Source organism: Salmo salar, chromosome ssa13 (genome assembly GCF_905237065.1).
Source record: "Salmo salar chromosome ssa13, Ssal_v3.1, whole genome shotgun sequence".
NCBI classification, from domain to species: Eukaryota; Metazoa; Chordata; class Actinopteri; order Salmoniformes; family Salmonidae; genus Salmo; species Salmo salar.
In genome coordinates this window covers 7,102,061-7,125,884 of record NC_059454.1, presented here as the reverse complement: position 1 = coordinate 7,125,884, position 23,824 = coordinate 7,102,061, and positions in this window count along the sequence as shown.

Here is a 23,824-nt window from a genome sequence, read left to right as displayed (position 1 = left end):
ATAAGAGTAAGACTATCATGTGTGATGTCTAAATAAATAATAACTCTGCCAATTTGCATGGTTGAGTTTCTATGTGTGTAACATGTAGTGCATATAGCCTTAATAATATTCATGATGATAATTGCAATCCATATCGTGTCACCGTCATAGTTGCATCTGTCATGACGTTGGCCTCTTTGAGTACAGGGAGGACAGTTGACCCCCTCCCCCCTTGCACCATCCCCCAACCTACCTCCCCCCACCCAGGCCCTGTGTGAAAGGGTTGTAAAACTCTAAGAGGAGAATCTCTTGCCACATGTCCCATAGAGAGACACAGGAAATTCTTCCAACTGACAGAATTGGGGAACCGAATGACATTTAGGTTCTGGAGAAGGTATGAAAGATTGGTGAAGAATCCAGCTACGAACTGGTCCGCTTGGTACAATTCTGTGATACTCAGAAGAGACCATATAGCCATATTACCATAAAACTGTTTATATAATAGCCTCAGCGATGAGACTTGCATCCACATGGTTGTATAGAATGTTTTAATAAGGATAAAGCTATTTGTAATACATTGAGATGCTATGTACTGATGTTAATGTGATAGAATTGTATTTCTGTACCAAGCTTAACTCAGTCATCGGCACGCCCCCAGGGACACAGACAGGACCAGGTGTCATGTGACATGTTCACTATAAAACTATACCCTGATCTACTTTCTTCAGACCCGGCCTCCACTCCATTGCGAGTTGGCCAATAGGTTTGACCATCCAAGTACTCTACTGAAAGTGAACTATACCACGTGGTTAACTTTTAGACTATCGATACCGACAGAATAAGTACAAGTCTTTGATATTAATTATTAGTCTGCAGCTAAGTAAATTATATCATTGAACGCGAAGACCAACGAAACATCCATTCTATAACGACATTAATGAATGTCGCTTTGAAAGATCCATTCTAACCGGAGAGAGAGAGAGAGAGAGAGAGAGAGAACACGGACAAAACTCTCCAACAGAAAGACGCTCCAACAAGGATCCCGACGACACACTGAGCGTAAATATGTATTGATTGCAATTGTTCCCAAATGAGTGAGCGTTCATGTGCAATTGATTAGCATGTCAATTGTTAATATTAATGAACTCTGTGTGTCTCCTCAGCTGACCGTTTATGACCCATTGTCTAACAGACCAGCCATGCCTGTTTTAGCCCACTAGGGCACATTACTCTACCAATTCTTTGTGATGATAATTACTGTTTGTATACTTTCTGTGAATTACTTAGTTTAGTAAATAAATGATTTTAAGACAATTGATGTATGGATGACTCTTAGTAAATGCTGGGTTCGTGCAGATACAACAATTTACGACGTTTGGAATGAGACTGGACGCGAGGTAAAATACACCATTTAAACCAGAAGATAATCGGCCTATACTATAATAGAATATAATATATAATGTTATAATATAGGAAAGTTATATTAGGAAAATTATAACTTTGTAATCTGAATATTTTCCTTGGTGCCCCGATCTCCTAGTTAATTACAATTTAACGATGAATCAGTTTGATCGCGTGATAATAATTACAGGGAGTTAATTGATAAACATGTCTTCAGTTTAATGGTACCCTAAAGTCACGACACATCATAATTACCTTTAACATCATTGAAAAACACATCCCAGCATTTCCATAGCAATTGACGTTTCACGTGATCATGAAAGAGACCTTGCATTACTCTAGAGACGGCTTCACTACAGTACAATGTGTATTCCGTACAATATGTTATTATTCCCCAATGCCACTATTCTGATACCTCCCCCTTGCTTGTTGTAAACACATATAAACTGGTAGACAAATACATAAAAAAGATAGACAAACAAGAAACATATTAAATTATAAAACAGTTCTCGACAATAGAGAGAGAGGTGAGAGAGGAAGAGAAGAGAAAAGAGAGAGTGAGAGAAGAGAGTGAGATTAGGTGTGTGTGTGTGTAGGTATAAATCTGTATGTGTAAGCTAGCACTCGCTAGCTGGCTGGCTACTACATGATTCCAATATGTGTTATTGCATAGTTTTGATGTCTTCACTATTATTCTACAATGTCAAAAAATAGTAAAAATAAAGAAAAACCCTTGAATGAGTAGGTGTGTCCAATCTTTTTACTGGTACTGTATATATAATGAAAAATTATAATTGGCCTTATTGCTATCACTGAGCCAGTGCCAGAGTAAAACATCCGATATGTACGTGAGAGTCTCACTTTTTCCACAGATGGGGTCATACTAGTGTGTAGCCCAAACTTTTCAGACTCAACAGACAGAAGTTGGCAGATCGGCTGTACCGAATTCAGACGAGTCCCAAGACGCTTGTGGGGGTCGAAGAACACCATCGCGTCCGTGAGAGACACTACAGATGGACGCTACAGGTGATTTTTTTCCCGAGATGTCTCATGCTCTGATAAACACCGCTCTGTCACCTTCCACCACAGATGTACATACAGTGTACAGCAAGCAGTTTAGCAGTAACACCGACGGGCCCCGGTGGCAATACATTTATAAATAAGCTTACCTTGACTTGGAAGAGTTCCAGTGTTGGATAGCCTTAGGCAACTAGCTTACATAAATAGCATCCCATAAATAGTGTGAAGGAAGTGTTGTTGCCAATCCTCACAACCTACAGTCTGCCTGTCAGGAAGTCCAGGATCCAGTTGCAGAGGGTAGTGTCCAGGCCCTGGGCTCTGAGCTTGGTGTCACGCTTGGAGGGGACTATGGTGTTGAACGCTGAGCTGTAGTCAATGAGCAGTATTTTCACATAGGTGTTCCTCTTGTCCAGATGTGTTAGGGTCGTGTGAATAGTGATGGAAATAGCATCTTCCGTGGATCTCTTGGAGCGGCAGGCAAATTGGAGTGGATCCAGTTTACCTGGCATGCTGGCCTTTATGTGGGCCATGACCAGCATCTCGAAGCACCTCTTTTGAGAGTTTTCCTCACGTCAACCTCTGAGAGCGAAAACATCTACTACTATAGTCTGTAGTCGAACATCAATTCAAGATTGAGTCTGTATTGTCTTTTTGCTAATGGATTTGCAGAGCTCATACCTGCTTGCCTTGTATGGGTTCCCACAGCGTCATCTTGCGGCAGTACAGGCTCTCAGTGGAAGTCTCCCCTTACGATAAAGACTGCTTCCGGGTGAGGGATTTATTGCTGGCTAATATTTTTGTACAGTTCGCTGAATTCCGCCTTGGTGTTTGCTTTGGCATGTATGTACAGAGCTGTGATAATAACACAAATGAATTCCCTCAGCATGTAGTGGGCTTGGCATTTCAGCATCAGAAAGTGAACAGGAGCTCGAGATGTTTTCAACTTCGGTACACCGGGCTGATGAGAAAGCATATACCCCCCACCCACTCTTACCAGAAGCTGCCATTTGATCCAAACGGAAAATGGAAAAGCTGTCTGGTTGAATTGCAGAGTCGAGTATATTGTCCATAAGCCATGTCCCTGTAAAAAAACAAAGACACAGTGTTCCCTGATTTCAGTTTGCGATTGAAGCCTTGCTCTGAGTTCACAAAGTTTATTTTCCAGCGATTAGACATTAGCCATTAGCCATCAGAGGATACTAGGAAGAGGAGGCTGTGTAGCCCATCTTTTCAGCTTGGAGTCCCCCTTTCCTTCCTCTACTTCGTCGCCGGCAGTCGGTATATTATCATTCAGTTCCCTCGTGGTCATGGCCTTGTACTGTATATATATTTAACCTCTATGGGCTAGGTGGGATGTGACCGTCCCACTCTATTCAACAGCCAGTGGAACAGCGTGGCACGAAATACAAAAACCACAAAAAAGCAATAATTTCAATTTTTCAAACATACGACTATTTTACACCATTTTAACCTCTTGGGGCTATGTGGGACACTAGCATGCCACCCGTGGTGCACCCTATCAACAGCAGGTGCATTTCAAGAGCGGCAAATTTGAAACCAAATAAATGTCAAAATTCAAATTTTTCAAACATACAACTATCTTACACCCTTTGAAAGATAAACATCTCCTTAATCTAACCACGTTGTCCGATTTCAAAAAGGTTTTACGGCGAAAGCATAAAGTTAGATTATGTTAGGAGAGTACATTGACAATAGCTGTGTGTAATGTTTTGTCAATTCAAAGACAGGCGTCACCAAAACCATAAAACCAGCTAAAATGATGCACTAACCTTTGACAATCTCCATCAGATGACACTCCTAGGACATTATGTTAGACAATGCATGCATTTTTAGTTCTATCAAGTTCATATTTATATCCAAAAACAGCGTTTTACTATGGCGTTGATGTTCAGGAAATCGTTTCCCTTCAACAACCGGCAGTCAAGTCAGCACCACAAATTAAATAATTAAAATTAGAAAACATTGGTAAAATATTATATTGTCATTTAAAGAATTATAGATTTACATCTCTTGAACGCAATCGACTTGCCAGATTTAAAAATAACCTTACTGGGAAATCACACTTTGCAATAATCTGAGCACTGCGCCCAGAAAAATACGCTTTGCGATACAGACAAATGGCCATGTTGGAGAGATCTAAAATCGAAAATACTATGTAAATAATCCATTACCTTTGATTCTCTTCATCAGATGTCACTTCCAGGAATCCCAGGTCCATAACGAATGTAGTTTTGTTCAAAAAAGCTCATCATTTATGTCCAAAAAGCTCCGTGTTGTTAGCACATGATCTAAGCCCGCCGGACTTCACTTCATGAACGAGGGGAAAAAATATATTTACGTTCGTTCAAACATGTCAAACGTTGTATAGCATAAATCATTAGTGCCTTTTTTAACCAGAACATGAATAATATTCAAGGTTGACGAATGCATTCTCTTTTAAAACGTATTGGAACGAGGGTACCCAACATGACCTTGCGCGCCAGAGTCTAATCGGCCATCACCGTTCCAAGGCTCTTGTTCGGTCAGATCTCACAGTATAAGACTCAAAACACTTTGTAAAGGCTGGTGACATCTAGTGGAAGCAATAGGAAGTGCCAAAACATTAATCAGCCCCTGTGTGTTTCAATGGCATAGGCTTAAAGGTAATTCAACACATCAGGTATCCACTTCCTGTCAGAAAATGTCTCAGGGTTTTGCCTGCCAAATGAGTTCTGTTATACTCACAGACACCATTCAAACAGTTTTAGAAACTTTAGGGTGTTTTCTATCCATATATAATAAGTATATGCATATTCTAGTTACTGGGTAGGATTAGTAACCAGATTAAATCGGGTACGTTTTTTTATCCAGCCGTGAAAATACTGCCCCCTAGCCCCAACAGGTTAAAGATAAGACTCTCGTTAATCTAACCACATTGTCCGATTTCAAAAAGGCTTTACAGCGAAAGCAAAACATTAGATTATGTTAGGAGAGTACATAGACCAAAATAATCACACAGCCATTTTCCAAGCAAGCATATATGTCACAAAAACCCAGAACACAGCTAAATGAAGCACTAACCTTTGATGATCTTCGTCAAATGACACTCCTAGGACATTATGTTATACAATACATGTATGTTTTGTTAAATCAAGTTCATATTTATATCCCAAAACAGCTTTTTACATTGGCGTGTGATGTTCAGAGCATGCATTCCCACCATAAACTTCCGGTGAATTTACTAAATAACTCATCATAAACGTTGACAAAATACATAACAATTATTTTAGGAATTATAGATACAGAACTCCTTTATCCAATCGCTATGTCAGATTTTAAAATAGCTTTTCGTCGAAAGCACATTTTTCAATATATTCTGACTACATAGCTCAGCCATCACGGCTAGCTATTTTGACACCCGCCAAGTTCGGGGCACACTAAACTCAGAATTAGTATTAGAAATATTGTATTACCTTTGCTGATCTTCGTCAGAATGCACTCCCAGGACTGCTACTTCCACAAGAAATTTTGTTTTTTTTCCAAATAATCCATAGTTATGTCCAAATACCTCCGTTTTGTTCGTGCGTTCAGGTCACTATGCGCGAGCGCATTTCGAGACAAAAAAATTCAAAATGTTCCATTACCGTACTTAGAAGTATGTCAAACGCTGTTTAAAATCAATTTTTATGGTATTTTTCTCGTAAAATAGCGATAATATTCCAACCGGACAATAGTGTATTCATTCAAAGAGGAAAAGAAAAAACAGCGTGCTCGCGTGACTGCGCATATCCAATCTCTTTGTCACCAGGCAGACCACTCAGAAACTGAGCTACTATACTCTGCCCAGAGACAGAAGATGCCTCAATCCGCTTTCTGAAGGATTTAGAGAGCCAATGGAAGCCTTAGAAAGTGCAATGTAACCCCACAGATACTGTAGTTTCGATAGAGAAACAAAAGAAGAACTACAAATTCTCAGACAGGCCACTTCCTGCTTGGAATCTTCTCAGGTTTTTGCCTGCCATATGAGTTCTGTTATACTCACAGACACCATTCAAACAGTTTTAGAAACTTCAGAGTGTTTTCTATCCAAATCCAATAATAATATGCATATTCTCGTTTCTGGGCAAGAGTAGTAACCAGTTTAAATCGGTACATTTTTTATCCGGCTGTGAAAATACTGTCCCCTAGCCCAGACAGGTTAATAAATGTTGTAACATTGGGTTGCGTTCTCCTGCTCAGATGTTGCATGCCACTTAATCGACTGTGCTGTCAGGCACCAGATTGCAATAACATATGAAGTGATTAGCTGATACTTAGAACTTTTTAGGAATCGGCGTCCCGTCAAGAGGACAGTTCTAAGTCATGCAGCGCCTATCTGTCAAGATCGCAGATTTTAGAGAAACAACAAATGTCGGAACATATAAGTATCTTATATCGGCTGAAAGCTTAGGTTTGATTTATCATCCAAAGGGTCCCAGAGATAACGTGAAGTGTTGTTTTGTTAGATAAAATCCTTTTTCATATCCTAAAAAGGTCCATATAGCATGCACGATCGATTTTGTATTTCCACTCGTTCAATTTGCAAAGAAAGAACTCTGTGAAAAATCTCACCCTAAACGTTGTTTCAACAAGTCAAATCACGTTCGTATGTATTCCTCAGAGATCCTAGAAGGTAACAAGACTTCACAATTTCATTAGGGGTGTAGTATATCCTATAGGACACCATATTTGGTCAGAGAGCGACGTCTTCATGGCATGCCGATGACGCGCGCGGTCTTCACTTGAACAACTGTATCTTTGTCAAATAAGCACCAATCGAGGTCAAACAAAGCTAGCTAGATAGCCAATGAGCTGGGCTTTACGGGAGTATCCGGAAACCCTGTGTCTGTTGCAAAATGTAGGTGCTAACCTACATTTTAGTTATGAAGTTATGAAAAGTGGTTGTTTTGCAAATGTTGAACTTATAATATGGCTACTAATACTGGAAAAGCTCAATCAAAGTCCAAGTATACAGATTTGATGATATTCTTGCAGAAAAACGTAATATGAATGTTTCTGTCTCTTTCACGATTTGCCCAAATGGTTCTGTTGGACTTCACACTAAATGTCATATAGCTTGCTCATACTTCAAGTTATCCTTCTGAAACTTTGCACATACACTGCTGCCATCTTGTGGACACCATCGGAATTACAACAAGAGTGATGGCTTGAACAGGGACCTTTCTGCTGCATTTCAAAAATGGTGGAAGAAAAAAAACGTTGGTTTTTTTTCTTTGTATTTTCTTCTACCAGATCTATTGTGGTTATATTCTTCTACATTCAATTCACATTTCCACAAACTTCAAAGTGTTTCCTTTCAAATGGTACCAAGAAAATGTATATCCTTACTTCAGGGCCTGAGCTACAGGCAGTTAGATTTGGGTATGTCATTTTAGGCAAAAATTGAAAAAAGGGGGGTGTCCCTAAGAAGTTTTAAAATGCATATCCAGCAGTTAAAAGATCTGGAGTCAGCTGGCTGGACAGAGGAGCGCGTCCATTCTCAAAAACACACAGCTTGTGATGCAGCTTGATAACCTAACGACGAAGCTAGTTAACGTGATTAGCCTAACGATTTAGCTAATTGACCTGATTAGCCTGACCAGGTAGCTCGTTAAGCGGATTAGCCTAACGATGTAGCTCGTTAACCTGATTAGCCTAACAAGGTAGCTAGTTGACCTGAATGGCCTAACGAGGTAGTTAGTTAACCTAATTAGTCTGTCGAAGTACCTTGTTAACCTGATTAGTCAAACGAGGTAGCGAGTTAGCCTGATTAGCCTAACGATTAGCCTGACACACACACACACTTACCAACACACAGCCAACCCTCTAAGTAAACTGACCAGCATGCTTTCTGCTAACCTAACCCTCTAAGTAAACTGACCAGCATGCTTTCGGCTAACCTCACCCTCTAAGTAAACTGACCAGCATGCTTTCTGCTAACATAACCCTCTAAGTAAACTGACCAGCATGCTTTCTGCTAACATTACCCTCTAAGTAAACTGACCAGCATGCTTTCTGCTAACATAACCCTCTAATTAAACTGACCAGCATGCTTTCTGCTAACCTCACCCTCTAAGTAAACTGACCAGCATGCTTTCTGCTAACATAACCCTCTAAGTAAACTGACCAGCATGCTTTCTGCTAACCTCACCCTCTAAGTAAACTGACCAGCATGCTTTCTGCTAACATTACCCTCTAAGTAAACTGACCAGCATGCTTTCTGCTAACCTCACCCTCTAAGTAAACTGACCAGCATGCTTTCTGCTAACATAACCCTCTAAATAAACTGACCAGCATGCTTTCTGCTAACCTCACCCTCTAAGTAAACTGACCAGCATGCTTTCTGCTGACCTCACCCTTTAAGTAAACTGACCAGCATGCTTTCTGCTAACATTACCCTCTAAGTAAACTGACCAGCATGCTTTCTGCTAACCTCACCCTCTAAGTAAACTGACCAGCATGCTTTCTGCTAACCTAACCCTCTAAGTAAAAACAGGTAAGGACAGCTGTATTTATAAACACATGTATGTTCTCAGTTAACAACACACTCTAGGACAGGTATGAATGGCAGTTGCACCGCCTGAGTAATTCCCAGTCCTGTCAATAAGTGTAAGGCTCTGCAGTTCAAGTCAGTTCATTTCAGTTTTTATCATGGCTGGAAGGAGGTGAGTTTTTGGCATAGAGATTAGAAACACACCCTGCTTATAGGGCTCTTACAGAGAACTCCTTCAGTGAGGAGGACGAGGGAGGTTATGGACAACAACAGGATGTGCCTGGACATCCATCCAGAACTATAACTCTTTTTGAAGTGTCCCGTGGTGTGTAGGTGGACAAAACACAAAACCAGAACGAGGTCAAATAAGCTGTTTCTATTACAGCTCAGCTTTCTGAAGAGTCTCATGTTGTGTGTGTGTGGTAGACGGACCAACACTGAACACCACTACATGGTCGACTCAGCTCTTTCTCTCTCTGTCTCGCTCTCTCTCTCTATCCCCCTCTCAGTGGGGAGGAGAGAGGAACACTGCTCAGTGGGGAGGAGAGAGGGACACTGCACAGTGGGGGAGGAGAGAGGAACACTGCACAGTGGGGGAGGAGAGAGGAACACTGCACAGTGGGGAGGAGAGAGGAACACTGCACAGTGGGGAGGAGAGAGGAACACTGCACAGTGGGGGAGGAGAGAGGAACAATGCACAGTGGGGGAGGAGAGAGGAACACTGCACAGTGGGGGAGGAGAGAGGAACACTGCACAGTGGGGGAGGAGAGAGGGACACTGCACAGTGGGGAGGAGAGAGGAACACTGCTCAGTGGGGAGGAGAGAGGAACACTGCACAGGCTACCTGCTGGTTACTGGCCCAAAGCTCTAACCACTAGGCTACCTGCTGGTTACTGGTCCAACGCTCTAACCACTAGGCTACCTGCTGGTTACTGGCCCAACGCTCTAACCACTAGGTTACGTGCTGGTTACTGGCCCAACGCTCTAACCACTAGGCTACCTGCTGGTTACTGGTCCAACGATCTAACCACTAGGCTACCTGCTGGTTACTGGCCCAACGCTCTTAACCACATTTACATTTTAGTCATTTAGCACACGCTCTTATCCAGAGCAACTTACAGTAGTGAATGCATACATTTCATACATTTTTTTCCTCCGTACTGGTCCCTCGTGGGAATCAAACCCACAACCCTGGCGTTGCAAACACCATGCTCTACCAACTGAGCCACACAGTGCCACTAGGGTACCTGCCACCCCATGTAGGAATGTTGCTCAGTTGGAGTGGAGGTGAGAGAAAACCATCTCTCTCTCTCTCTCTCGCTCTCTCTCTCTATCCCTCTCTATCCCTCTGTATCCCTCTCTGTCTCTCTCTTTCCCTCGCTATCTGTCTCTGTCTCTCGCTATCCCTCGCTATCCCTCGCTATTCCTCTCTGTCTCTCTCTATCCCTCGTTATCCGTCTCTGTCTCGCTCTATCCCTCTCTATCCCTCTCTGCCTCTTTCTATCCCTCTCTGTCTCCCTCTATTCCTCTCTGCCTCTCTTTATCCCTCTCTGCCTCTCTCTATGCCTTTCTCTCTCTCTCTATCCCTCGCTGTCTCTCTCTATCCCTCTCTGTCTTGCTCTATCCCTCTCTATCCCTCTCTGTCTCCCTCTATCCCTCTCTATTCCTCTCTGCCTCTCTCTATCCCTCTCTGTCTCCCTCTATTCCTCTCTGCCTCTCTCTATCCCTCTGTCTCTCTCTATCCCTCTCTGTCTCTCTCTATCCCTCTCTGTTTCTCTCTATCCCTCGCTATCACTCTCTATCCCTCTATCTCTCTGTCTCTTCCTATCCCTCATTGTTTCTCTCTATCCCTCTCTGTCTTTCTCTGTCTCTGTCTCTCTCTATCCCTGTCTCTCCCTATTCCTCTCTGTCTCTCTCTATCCCTCTCTGTCTCTCTCTATCTCTCTGTCTCTCCCTATTTCTCTCTGTCTCTCTCTATCCCTCTCTGTCTCTATCTCTCTATCTCTCCCTATTCCTCTCTGTCTCTCCCTATACCTCTCTGTTTCGCCCTATTCCTCTCTGTTTCTCTCTATCCCTCTCTGTCTCTCTCTATCCCTCTCTATCTCTACCTATTCCTCTCTGTTTCTCTCTATCCCTCTCTGTCTCTCTCTATCCCTCTCTATCTCTACCTATTCCTCTCTGTTTCTCTCTATCCCTCTCTGTCTTTCTCTCTGTCTCTATCCCTCTGTCTCTACCTAATCATCTCTTTCGCTCTATCCTTCTCTGTCTCTCTCTATCCCTCTGTCTCTCCCTATCTCTCTGTCTCTCCCTATTCGTCTCTGTTTCTCTCTATCCCTCTCTGTCTTTCTCTCTCTCTTTCTATCCCTCTCTGTCTTTCTCTGTCTCTTTCTATCCCTCTCTGTCTCTCCCTAATCCTCTCTGTTTCTTTCTATCCCTCTCTGTCTGTCCCTATTCCTCCCTGTTTCTCTCTCCCCATTCCCTCTGTGCCTCTCTCTCCCCTTCTCCCTCTGTTCCTCTCTCTCCCCTTCTCCCTCTGTTCCTCTCTCTCCCCTTCTCCCTCTGTTCCTCTCTCTCCCCTTCTCCCTCTGTTCCTCTCTCTCCCCTTCTCCCTCTGTTCCTCTCTCTCCCCTTCTCCCTCTGTTCCTCTCTCTCCCCTTCTCCCTCTGTTCCTCTCTCTCCCTCTCCTCCCTCTGTTTCTCTCTCTCCCCTTCTCCCTCTGTTCCTCTCTCTCCCCTTCTCCCTCTGTTCCTCTCTCTCCCTCTCCTCCCTCTGTTCCTCTCTCTCCCCTTCTCCCTCTGTTCCTCTCTCTCCCCTTCTCCCTCTGTTCCTCTCTCTCCCCCTTCTCCCTCTGTTCCTCTCTCTCCTCTTCTCCCTCTGTTCCTCTCTCTCCCCCTTCCCTCTGTTCCTCTCTCTCCCCTTCTCCCTCTGTTCCTCTCTCTCCCCTTCTCCCTCTGTTCCTCTCTCTCCCCTTCTCCCTCTGTCCCTCTCTCTCCCCTTCTCCCTCTGTTCCTCTCTCTCCCCTTCTCCCTCTGTTCCTCTCTCTCCCCTTCTCCCTCTGTTCCTCTCTCTCCCCTTCTCCCTCTGTTCCTCTCTCTCCTCTTCTCCCTCTGTCCCTCTCTCTCCCCTTCTCCCTCTGTTCCTCTCTCTCCCTCTTCTCCCTCTGTGCCTCTCTCTCCCCTTCTCCCTCTGTTCCTCTGTCTCCCCTTCTCCCTCTGTTCCTCTCTCTCCCCTTCTCCCTCTGTTCCTCTCTCTCCCCTTCTCCCTCTGTTCCTCTCTCTCCCCTTCTCCCTCTGTTCCTCTGTCTCCCCTTCTCCCTCTGTTCCTCTCTCTCCCCTTCTCCCTCTGTTCCTCTCTCTCCCCTTCTCCCTCTGTTCCTCTCTCTCTCTCCCCTTCTCCCTCTGTTCCCCTCTCTCCCCTTCTCCCTCTGTTCCTCTGTCTCCCCTTCTCCCTCTGTTCCTCTCTCTCCCCTTCTCCCTCTGTTCCTCTCTCTCCCTCTCCTCCCTCTGTTCCTCTCTCTCCCCTTCTCCCTCTGTTCCTCTCTCTCCCCTTCTCCCTCTGTTCCTCTCTCTCCCCACACTTTTGCGGTCTCTCTATGCCTCCATCTTCTTTCCCCCACTGGAAACCCTGTGTTTCTGTGTGTTTCTGTGTGTGTGTGTGTGTGTGTGTGTGTGTGTGTGTGTGTGTGTGTGTGTGTGTGTGTGTGTGTGTGTGTGTGTGTGTGTTTCTGTGTGTGTGTGTGTTTTGTCTTTAGTTCTCAGAGTGCATCTGAAATGGCACCCTATATTCCCTATAAAGTGCACATCTTTTCACCAGAGTCCTATGAACCCTTGTCAAAACTGGTGCACTACATAGGGTGCCATTTGAGACACACACTTGGTCTTCAGTTCTCAGAGTTGAGCCATATGATGAGAGACAGGCAGTCATGGTAAATCACATTATAAACGGGCACTGTGCTTCACATCAGACAACAGACAATCAATCATCTGACGATGTGTTGTTTTATCTAATTAAATGGATGGCAGATCTTACACAATGACTGTTTGGCTGTCAGCTATAGAAATGCTGCTCCTGGGAACCACGGCCTGGCCCGGCCGGCTGGCCGTCTGTCTGTAGTCCTGCCACTGTAGTGCCATGGGGAGAGAGGGAGAGAGGGAGAGAGAACCTAGTCAGTTGTACAACAGAAAGGGAAAGGGGGGATACCTAGTCAGTTGTACAACTGAACTCATTCAACTGAAATGTGTCTTCTACATTTAACCCAACCGCTCTGAATCAGAGAGAGGTGGAGGCGCTGCCTGTGTCCCTCGTCGCTCCTCTCCTCTGGATAACCACATCTCAAGGCCCCAACCAGCACAGTGGTTTTGCGTGGGTGAACACACACACACACGTTCCGCACCGCAGGAGCCCAATGATATGTTAGGGAGAGGAGAGGAGAAGAGAAGAGAAGAGAAGAGAAGAGAAGAGAAGAGAAGAGAAGAGAAGAGAGTTGAGGAGAGGAGAGGAGAGGAGAAGAGAAGAGAAGAGAAGAGAAGAGAAGAGAAGAGAAGAGAAGAGAAGAGAAGAGAAGAGAGGAGAGGAGAAGAGAAGAGAAGAGAAGAGAAGAGAAGAGAAGAGAAGAGAAGAGAAGAGAAGAGAAGAGAGGAGAGGAGAGGAGAGGAGAGGAGAGGAGAGGAGAGGAGAGGAGAGGAGAGGAGAAGAGAGGAGAAGAGAGGAGAAGAGAGGAGAAGAGAAGGGAAGAGAAGGGAAGGGAAGGGAAGGGAAGGGAAGGGAAGAGAGGGCACAGGAGAGGAGAGGAGAGGAGATGAGAGGGGAAAGGAGAGGAGAGGAGAGGAGAGGAGAGGGCAGAGAAGATGAGAGGAACAGGGCCAAATTAAAGAACGGGCATGCAGGGCCCCCGACCTCAAGGCAAAATGTGTTGTAGTGCAGTAAGTTGGCTGATTTCCACTTTTTTTCTCCACTAAAACAAACAAAATAATAAAAAACATGTTTTTGGCGGGGTGGGGGGCCCCAGGAGGTAGGTTCCCTGGGCCCCAAATGCAGTAGTCCGGCCCTGGAGAGGAGGGGGGGGGACCTGACAAGAAAAATGTGTGAAATGAAAAAATGGCATTTAAAAAAAAACAATAACAACCCAGAAATACTCTTTGGAGAGAATGAGGACTGTTTCAGTCTGCTGGCACCCAGTGTAATCTTTAGTCTGGTGTCACACACACACACACACACACACACACACACACACACACACACACACACACACACACACACACACACACACACACACACACACACACACACACACACACACACACGCTTTAGACCGACGTCACGTCAGGTCACCAGCTACTACCACAGACTCTGAGACAGAGGGAATTATGGGAACGTCATGGATGAGGAAAGAACTAAGAATATGTCAAAGCACGGGGATGTGGGACGGGGGGTGGACGGACGGACGACTGACTTACCGGATTTCTGCTTTAAAAACCTTGGGGGATCTTCAGAAATGCCTCGACGCCGTTTGGAATACTTTTAAATAGGACTTGAGCCATTTAGAGAAAAGTGTATACAGGAGATTTGCTTTGGCTTCGGTTACTTCTGGTGTCAATCACATTCTGGGATGAAACCCAATGACCACAGAGTATATAATGCTGTGTCAGGGACCGTTGAAGTTCAACAAACCAGCTTACAGATTCTGGGCCGTCTTTGGACTAGAAGTTCTGATCTGGGATGAAGCTACATCGTATTCATTATGATCTAGAATCATGTCCCCTCCTCTCCATGTAATCTGATTCAATATAATCTAGGATCAGGTCCCCTCCTCTCCATGTAATCTGATTCATTATGATCTAGGATCAGGTCCCCTCCTCTCCATGTAATCTGATTCATTATAATCTAGGATCAGTTCCCCCCTCTCCATGTAATCTGATTCATTATAATCTAGGATCAGGTCCCTCCTCTCCATATAATCTGATTCATTATAATCTAGGATCAGGTCCCCCCTCTCCATGTAATCTGATTCATTATAATCTAGGATCAGGTCCCCCCTCTCCATGTAATCTGATTCATTATGATTTAGGACCAGGTCCCCCCTCTCCATGTAATCTAGGATCAGGTCCCTCCTCTCCATGTAATCTGATTCATTATAATCTAGGATCAGGTCCCCCCTCTCCATGTAATCTAGGATCAGGTCCCTCCTCTCCATGTAATCTGATTCATTATAATCTAGGATCAGGTCCCTCTCTCCATGTAATCTGATTCATTATAATCTAGGATCAGGTCCCTCTCTCCATGTAATCTGATTCATTATAATCTAGGATCAGGTCCCTCCTCTCCATGTAATCTGATTCATTCTGATCTAGGATCAGGTCCCCTCCTCTCCATGTAATGTGATTCATTGTAATCTAGGATCAGATCCCCCCTCTCCATGTAATCTGATTCATTATGATCTAGGATCAGGTCCCTCCTCTCCATGTAATCTGATTCCTTATGATCTAACAGGCAAAACTGATCCTAGATCAGCTCTCCTACACTGAAAGTCCCCACGTTTTTTGAGAAATACATTGCGTCCTCATTTATCAAAAAGGTACGTAGACGAACACAAAAGACGAAATCGTGCGTGAGCCAATTTTCCCGACCCCCCCCCAAAAAAGTTGGAATCGATCAAATTTGAACTTGGACGGGAAAGTGTACGTATCTCCACGTACAGTAGTTGAATGGTACTGGAAGTAAATATTGTTATTTTTCGGGTAATGGTCCATGGTGACACACACAGGAATTATGTAAATAACAATGCTGATTAAAAAAAACATGAAAACATAGTAAGGAGATAACTGCACGTGTTTCCTGCAGGATATGTCTCTCCTTTTCTGACATGATCGCTTTATTGCCGCTACTATGCAACACATATCAGACCTGCCATTCATCCGTCCATTTCTATACAACACATATCAGACCTGCCATTCATCCGTCCATTTCTATACAACACATATCAGACCTGCCATTCATCCGTCCATTTCTATACAACACATATCAGACCTGCCATTCATCCATCCATTTCAGGCATGCTTGAAAGTAAATAGATTGGTTCGTAGCCCATTTGAAATATTTGACAGGTAGGCTAGGCTACGGTATTGTTGTGCGATAGGAGCACGACATCCTATCAGAGCCTATACCAAGGCATGAGATAAAACACAATCGTCTACTGATGATTGAAATGTTGAACAGTTCGTCTTTTGCATAGAAGTGTAGTGTTTAAGTTATTTTTAAATTGAAAAAGACAATCAATCTTACAGAATGCGCTGCCAGCATTTGACACTCGCTATAGGCGGCATGCATGTTTAGTTGTTAAAAAGTCACTGCAAAAGATTAAACCATTCTGGTCACACCGCTACAGAAATAGGATCAAATTCACCATTGCTTTTTCTTTTAGAAACTGTCATGTCCCAGTTCCAACATCTCCAAACTATACAGCAAATCAAGGCGTTACTATAAAAGTTGAATGGCGGGCGTTTTGGAGGTGGGGTTGAAACGCTCGTTCCCATCTACAAATAGATGAGACCTTCTTTGCGAGGCGTAGGAAAACCTCCGTGGTATTTGTGATTAAATCTGTGTTTGAAATGCACAGCTCGTTCGAAGGACCAGATGAGGTAGTCTGTCAAAAATCATGTTAAAAACTGTAGTGAAGATGGCGTCGGATGGGAGGGCTGCCGTCTTATCGGCTCTTAACTAACCATGCTATTTTGTTTGTTTTTTCGCGTTGTTCGTAACTTGTTTTGTACATGACAACCTATAGGGAGGAGGTCAGAGACCTGACCGTGTGGTGCAACAACCTCTCCCTCAACGTGATCAAGACTAAGGAGATGATTGTGGACTACAGGAAAAGGAGGACCGAGCACGTCCCCATTCTCATCGACGGGGCTGTAGTGGAGCAAGTTGAGAGCTTCAAGTTCCTTGGCATCCACATCACCAACAAACTAACATGGTCCAAGTACACCAAGACAGTCGTGAAGAGAGCACGACAAAACCTTTTCCCCCTCAGGAGACTGAAAAGATTTGGCATTATAGCATCCTGAGTAGAGGTGTTAACCCTGGTGTCCTGGCTTAATTCCCAATCTGTCCCTCATACCATCACGGTCACCTAATCATCCCCAGTTTACAATTGGCTCATTCATCCCCCTCCTCTCCCCTGTAACTATTCCCCAGGTCGTTGCTGTAAATGAGAATGTGTTCTCAGTCAACTTACCTGGTAAAATAAGGGTTAAATAAATAAAAAAATACACTGAGTGTACATAACATTAGGAACGTGACATAGACTGACCAGGTTAATCCAGGTAAAAGCTATGATCCCTTATTGATGTCACCCGTTAAAACACATTGACTCAGTGTAGATGAAGGTGAAGAGACAGCTTAAAGAAGGATTTTTTAAGCCTTGAGACATGGATTGTGTATGTGTGCCATTCAGAGGGTGAATGGACAAGGCAAAATATTAAAGTGCCTTTGAACAAGGTATGGTAGTAGACCACCAGTTTGAGTGTGTCTGTCACAGAAGTTGTCATGGAGAGAAGAGGACCAAGCAGGATAGTGGACACTCATGTTTATTAAATAAAACACGTAAAGCATCCACTTGACAAAAAACAATAAACAGTACTTACAACAGCAACAGTCTTGCAGGCACATACAATGCAGTGCAAGGACAACCACCCACAACCCCAAAGAAAAACACACACACCTATATAGGACTTCCAATCAAAGGCAACTCAACACACCTGCCTTCAATTGGAAGTCCCAATCACCAACACAACATTTAACAAACACAAACCACCTGCCACATCCTGACCAAGACTAACACAATTACGCCCTCTGCTGGTCAGGACGTGACAGTACCCCCCCCCTCAAGGTGCAGACCCCAACAAACAATAACCCCTAAACAATAAGGGAGGGAAGGGAGGGTGGCTGCCGTCACCGACGGCACTGTGCTACACCCTCCCTCCCCAACCCACCTATCCTGGAGGTGGCTCAGGTGCAGGACGTGGACCTTGCTCCACCTTTGGCGTCGCCCACTTCGGTGGCGCTGCTAGCTGCGCCAGGCAGACGGGCCACTTGGGCTGACCCTGGCAGACGGACCACTCGGGCTGGGCCGGAGGACAGGAGGGCCACTCGGGCTGGGCCGGAGGGCCACTCAGGCTGGGCCGGAGGGCAGGAGGGCCACTCAGGCTGTGCCGGAGGGCAGGAGGGCCACTCGGGCTGGGCCGGAGGGCAGGAGGGCCACTCGGGCTGGGCCGGAGGGCAGGAGGGCCACTCGGGCTGGGCCGGAGGGCAGGAGGGCCACTCGGGCTGGGCCGGAGGACAGGAGGACCACTCGGGCTGATCCTGACTGACGGGCCACTCTGACAGCTCCGAACAGGCAGGGCACTCTGGCAGCCCCGAACAGGCGGGCCACTCTGGCAGATCCAGACTGTCGGGCCACTCTGGCAGATCCAGACAGGCAGGGCACTCTGGCAGCCCCGAACAGGAAGGCCACTCTGGCAGTTCCGGGCAGTCGGGCCACTCTGGCAGTTCCGGGCAGTCGGGCCACTCTGGCAGTTCCGGGCAGTCGGACCACTCTGGCAGTTCCGGGCAGTCGGGCCACTCTGGCAGTTCCGGGCAGTCGGGCCACTCTGGCAGTTCCGGGCAGTCGGGCCACTCTGGCAGTTCCGGGCAGTCGGGCCACTCTGGCAGTTCCGGGCAGTCGGGCCACTCTGGCAGTTCCGGGCAGTCGGGCAACTCTGGCAATTCCGGGCAGTCGGGCCACTCTGGCAGTTCCGGGCAGTCGGGCCACTCTGGCAGTTCCGGGCAGTCGGGCCACTCGGGCAGATCCGGGCAGACGGGCCACTCTGGCATCTCCGGGCAAACGGGCCACTCTGGCATCTCCGGGCAGACGGGCCACTCTGGCGGCTCCTGACTAGCGGGCGGCTCTGGCGGCTCCTGACTAGCGGGCGGCTCTGGTGACTCCTGACTGGGGGGCGGCTCTGGCGACTTACGACTGGCGGGCAGCTCTGGCGACTTACGACTGGCGGGCAGCTCTGGCGACTCTTGACTGGCGGGCAGCTCTGGTGACTCTTGACTGGCGGGCAGCTCTGGTGACTCTTGACTGGCGAGGCTGGGCTGACGCACTAGACTCCTGATGCGTGGGGCTGGTACTGCACGTGCCAGCCTGGAGACACGCATCTCAATGCTAGTGCGTTTAGCGGGAAACACCGGACCGTAGAGGCGCACTGGTGGTCTTGAGCGCAGGGTTGGCATCACCCCTTCAGGCTCGATGCTCACACTCCCCTGGCACATGCGGGGCGCTGGTACTGCGCTTACCGGCCTGAAAATGCCAGGCCTCACCACAGCACCTACCCCAAAGCACGGGACCTGTCCAGTGTGTTTTCTTCCAAAAAGGGTACGGGGAGCTGGCCTGGGTCTCCCATCTCGCCCCGCCAAACAGCCCTTGTGCCCCCCCCAAAATAATTCTTGGGGCTGCCTCTCGGGCTCTACCTGCCTCCCAGGCAGGTTGTCGCAGTGCACCCGCAATTGCTCCCATGTCCAGTCAATCCTCTCCTCCAGTATTTCCAGCGACCAGGAATCCATCACCTCCCGAGCGCGCTGCTTCCAACTTTCCTCCTGTGGCTTCCTCCTCTTCCGCTGCTTGGTCCTTTTGAGGTGGGTGGTTCTGTCACAGAAGTTGTCATGGAGAGAAGAGGACCAAGGCGCAGCGGGATAGTGGACACTCATGTTTATTAAATAAAACACGTAAAGCATCCACTTGACAAAAAACAATAAACAGTACTTACAACAGCAACAGTATTGCAGGCACATACAATGCAGTGCAAGGACAACCACCCACAACCCCAAAGAAAAACACACACACCTATATAGGACTTCCAATCAAAGGCAACTCAACACACCTGCCTTCAATTGGAAGTCCCAATCACCAACACAACATTTAACAAACACAAACCACCTGCCACATCCTGACCAAGACTAATACAATTACGCCCTCTGCTGGTCAGGACGTGACAGTGTCAAGTACTGCAACGCTGCTGGGGTTTCACGCCCAACAGTTTCCTGTGTGTATCAAGAATGGTCCACCATCCAAAGGACATCCAGCCAACTTGGCACAACTGTGGGAAGCATTGGAGTCAACATGGGCCAGCCAACGATGAGACAGCCTACAGGGAGGAGGTCAGAGACCTGGCAGTGTGGTGCCAGGACAACAACCTCTCTCTCACTGTGAGCAAGACAAAGGAGCTGATCATGGACTATAGGAAAAGGAGGGCTGAATAGGCCCCTATTAACATTGACGGGGCTGTAGTGGAGCGGGTCAAGAGTTTCAAGTCCATTGGTGTCCACATCACCAACAAACTATCATGGTACAAACACACCAAGACAGTTGTTAAGAGGGCACAACAAAACCTTTTCCACGTCAGGAGACTGAAAAGATTTGGCATGGGTCCCCAGATCCTTAAAAAGTTCTACAGCTGCACCATCGAGAGCATCCTGACCGGTTGCATCACCGCCTGGAATGGTATCTGCTCGGCATCTGACCATAAGGCGCTACAGAGGGTAGTGTGTACAGCCCAGTACATCACTGGGGCCAAGCTTCCTGTCATCCAGGACCTATATACTAGGCGGTGTTAGAGGAAGACCCAAAAAATGGTAAAAAAAACTCCAGTCACCCAAGTCATTTTCTGTTCTCTCTCGGTCCAAAAGGCTCCTTAACAGCTTCTACCCCCAAGCCATAAGACTGCTGAACAATTCATTAAATGGCCACCCAGACTATTTACACTGAGGCTGTTCTGGGGGGGTGCAACTCAATATTCTGAAGGTGTTCTTTAGGAAAGTATTCTTTAGGAAGGTGTTCTTTCTGAAGGTGTTCTTTAGGAAGGTGTTCTTTAGGAAGGTGTTCTTTCTGAAGGTGTTCTTTAGGAAGGTGTTCTTTATGAAGGTGTTCTTTATGAAGGTGTTCTTTCTGAATGTGTTCTTTAGGAAGGTGTTCTTTAGGAAGGTGTTCTTTATGAAGGTGTTCTTTCTGAAGGTGTTCTTTAGGAAGGTGTTCTTTATAAAGGTGTTCTTTAGGAAGGTGTTCTTTAGGAAGGTGTTCTTTAGGAAGGTGTTCTTTATGAAGGTGTTCTTTCTGAAGGTGTTCTTTAGGAAGGTGTTCTTTATAAAGGTGTTCTTTAGGAAGGTGTTCTTTATGAAGGTGTTCTTTCTGAAGGTGTTCTTTAGGAAGGTGTTCTTTCTGAAGGTGTTCTTTCTGAAGGTGTTCTTTCTGAAGGTGTTCTTTAGGAAGGTGTTCTTTCTGAAGGTGTTCTTTCTGAAGGTGTTCTTTAGGAAGGTGTTCTTTCTGAAGGTGTTCTTTCTGAAGGTGTTCTTTAGGAAGGTGTTCTTTCTGAAGGTGTTCTTTCTGAAGGTGTTCTTTCTGAAGGTGTTCTTTAGGAAGGTGTTCTTTCTGAAGGTGTTCTTTCTGAAGGTGATCTTTAAGAAGGTGTTCTTTCTGAAGGTGTTCTTTCTGAAGGTGTTCTTTGGGAAGGTGTTCTTTAGGAAGGTGTTCTTTCTGAAGGTGTTCTTTAGGAAGGTGTTCTTTATAAAGGTGTTCTTTAGGAAGGTGTTCTTTAGGAAGGTGTTCTTTCTGAAGGTGTTCTTTATGAACGTGTTCTTTAGGAAGGTGTTCTTTCTGAAGGTGTTCTTTATAAAGGTGTTCTTTATAAAGGTGTTCTTTAGGAAGGTGTTCTTTCTGAAGGTGTTCTTTCTGAAGGTGTTCTTTCTGAAGGTGTTCTTTAGGAAGTTGTTCTTTAGGAAGGTGTTCTTTCTGAAGGTGTACTTTAGGAAGGTGTTCTTTCTGAAGGTGTTCTTTCTGAAGGTGTTCTTTATGAAGGTGTTCTTTATGAAGGTGTTCTTTAGGAAGGTGTTCTTTCTGAAGGTGTTCTTTCTGAAGGTGTTCTTTCTGAAGGTGTTCTTTAGGAAGGTGTTCTTTCTGAAGGTGTTCTTTAGGAAGGTGTTCTTTCTGAAGGTGTTCTTTAGGAAGGTGTTCTTTAGGAAGGTGTTCTTTCTGAAGGTGTTCTTTAGGAAGGTGTTCTTTCTGAAGGTGTTCTTTCTGAAGGTGTTCTTTCTGAAGGTGTTCTTTCTGAAGGTGTTCTTTAGGAAGGTCTTCTTTCTGAAGGTGTTCTTTTTGAAGGTGTTCTTTAGGAAGGTGTTCTTTCTGAAGGTGTTCTTTAGGAAGGTGTTCTTTCTGAAGGTGTTCTTTCTGAAGGTGTTCTTTAGGAAGGTGTTCTTTCTGAAGGTGTTCTTTAGGAAGGTGTTCTTTCTGAAGGTGTTCTTTTTGAAGGTGTTCTTTAGGAAGGTGTTCTTTCTGAAGGTGTTCTTTCTGAAGGTGTTCTTTCTGAAGGTGTTCTTTCTGAAGGTGTTCTTTATGAAGGTGTTCTTTCTGAAGGTGTTCTTTAGGAAGGTGTTCTTTCTGAAGGTGTTCTTTTTGAAGGTGTTTCTTTAGGAAGGTGTTCTTTAGGAACGTGTTCTTTAATACACTGCTCAAAAAAATAAAGGAAACACTTAAACAACACAATGTAACTCCAAGTCAATCACACTTCTGTGAAATCAAACTGTCCACTTAGGAAGCAACACTGATTGACAATACATTTCACATGCTGTTGTGCAAATGGAATAGACAACAGGTGGAAATTATAGGCAAGTAGCAAGACACCCCCAATAAAGGAGTGGTTCTGCAGGTGGTAACCACAGACCACTTCTCAGTTCCTATGCTTCCTGGCTGATGTTTTGGTCCCTTTTGAATGCTGGCGGTGCTTTCACTCTAGTGGTAGCATGAGATGGAGTCTATAACCCACACAAGTGGCTCAGGTAGTGCAGCTCATCCAGGATGGCACATCAATGCGAGCTGTGGCAAGAAGGTTTGCTGTGTCTGTCAGCGTAGTGTCCAGAGCATGGAGGCGCTACCAGGAGACAGGCCAGTACATCAGGAGATGTGGAGGAGGCCGTAGGAGGGCAACAACCCAGCAGCAGGACCGCTACCTCCGCCTTTGTGCAAGGAGGAGCACTGCCAGAGCCCTGCAAAATGACCTCCAGCAGGTCACAAATGTGTATGTGTCTGCTCAAACGGTCAGAAACAGACTCCATGAGGGTGGTATGAGGGTCCGACGTCCACAGGTGGGGGTTGTGCTTACAGCCCAACACCGTGCAGGACGTTTGGCATTTGCCAGAGAACACCAAGATTGGCAAATTTGCCACTGGCGCCCTGTGCTCTTCACAGATGAAAGCAGGTTCACACTGAACACATGTGACAGACGTGACAGTCTGGAGACGCCGTGGAGAACGTTCTGCTGCCTGCAACATCCTCCAGCATGACCAGTTTGGCGGTGGGTCAGTCATGGTGTGGGGTGGCATTTCTTTGGGGGGCCTCACAGCACTCCATGTGCTCGCCAGAGGTAGCCTGACTGCCATTAGGTACCGAGATGAGATCCTCAAACCCCTTGTGAGACCATATGCTGGTGCGGTTGGCCCTGGGTTCCTCCTAACACAAACAATGCTAGACCTCATGTGGCTGGAGTGTGTCAGCAGTTCCTGCAAGAGGAAGGCATTGATGCTATGGACTGGCCCGCCCGTTCCCCAGACCTGAATCCAATTGAGCACATCTGGGACATCATGTCTCGCTCCATCCACCAACGCCACGTTGCACCACAGACTGTCCAGGAGTTGGCGGATGCTTTAGTCCAGGTCTGGGAGGAGATCCCTCAGGAGACCATCCGCCACCTCATCAGGAGCATGCCCAGGCATTGTAGGGAGGTCATACAGGCACGTGGAGGCCACACACACTACTGAGCCTCATTTTGACTTGTTTTATGGACATTACATCAAAGTTGGATCAGC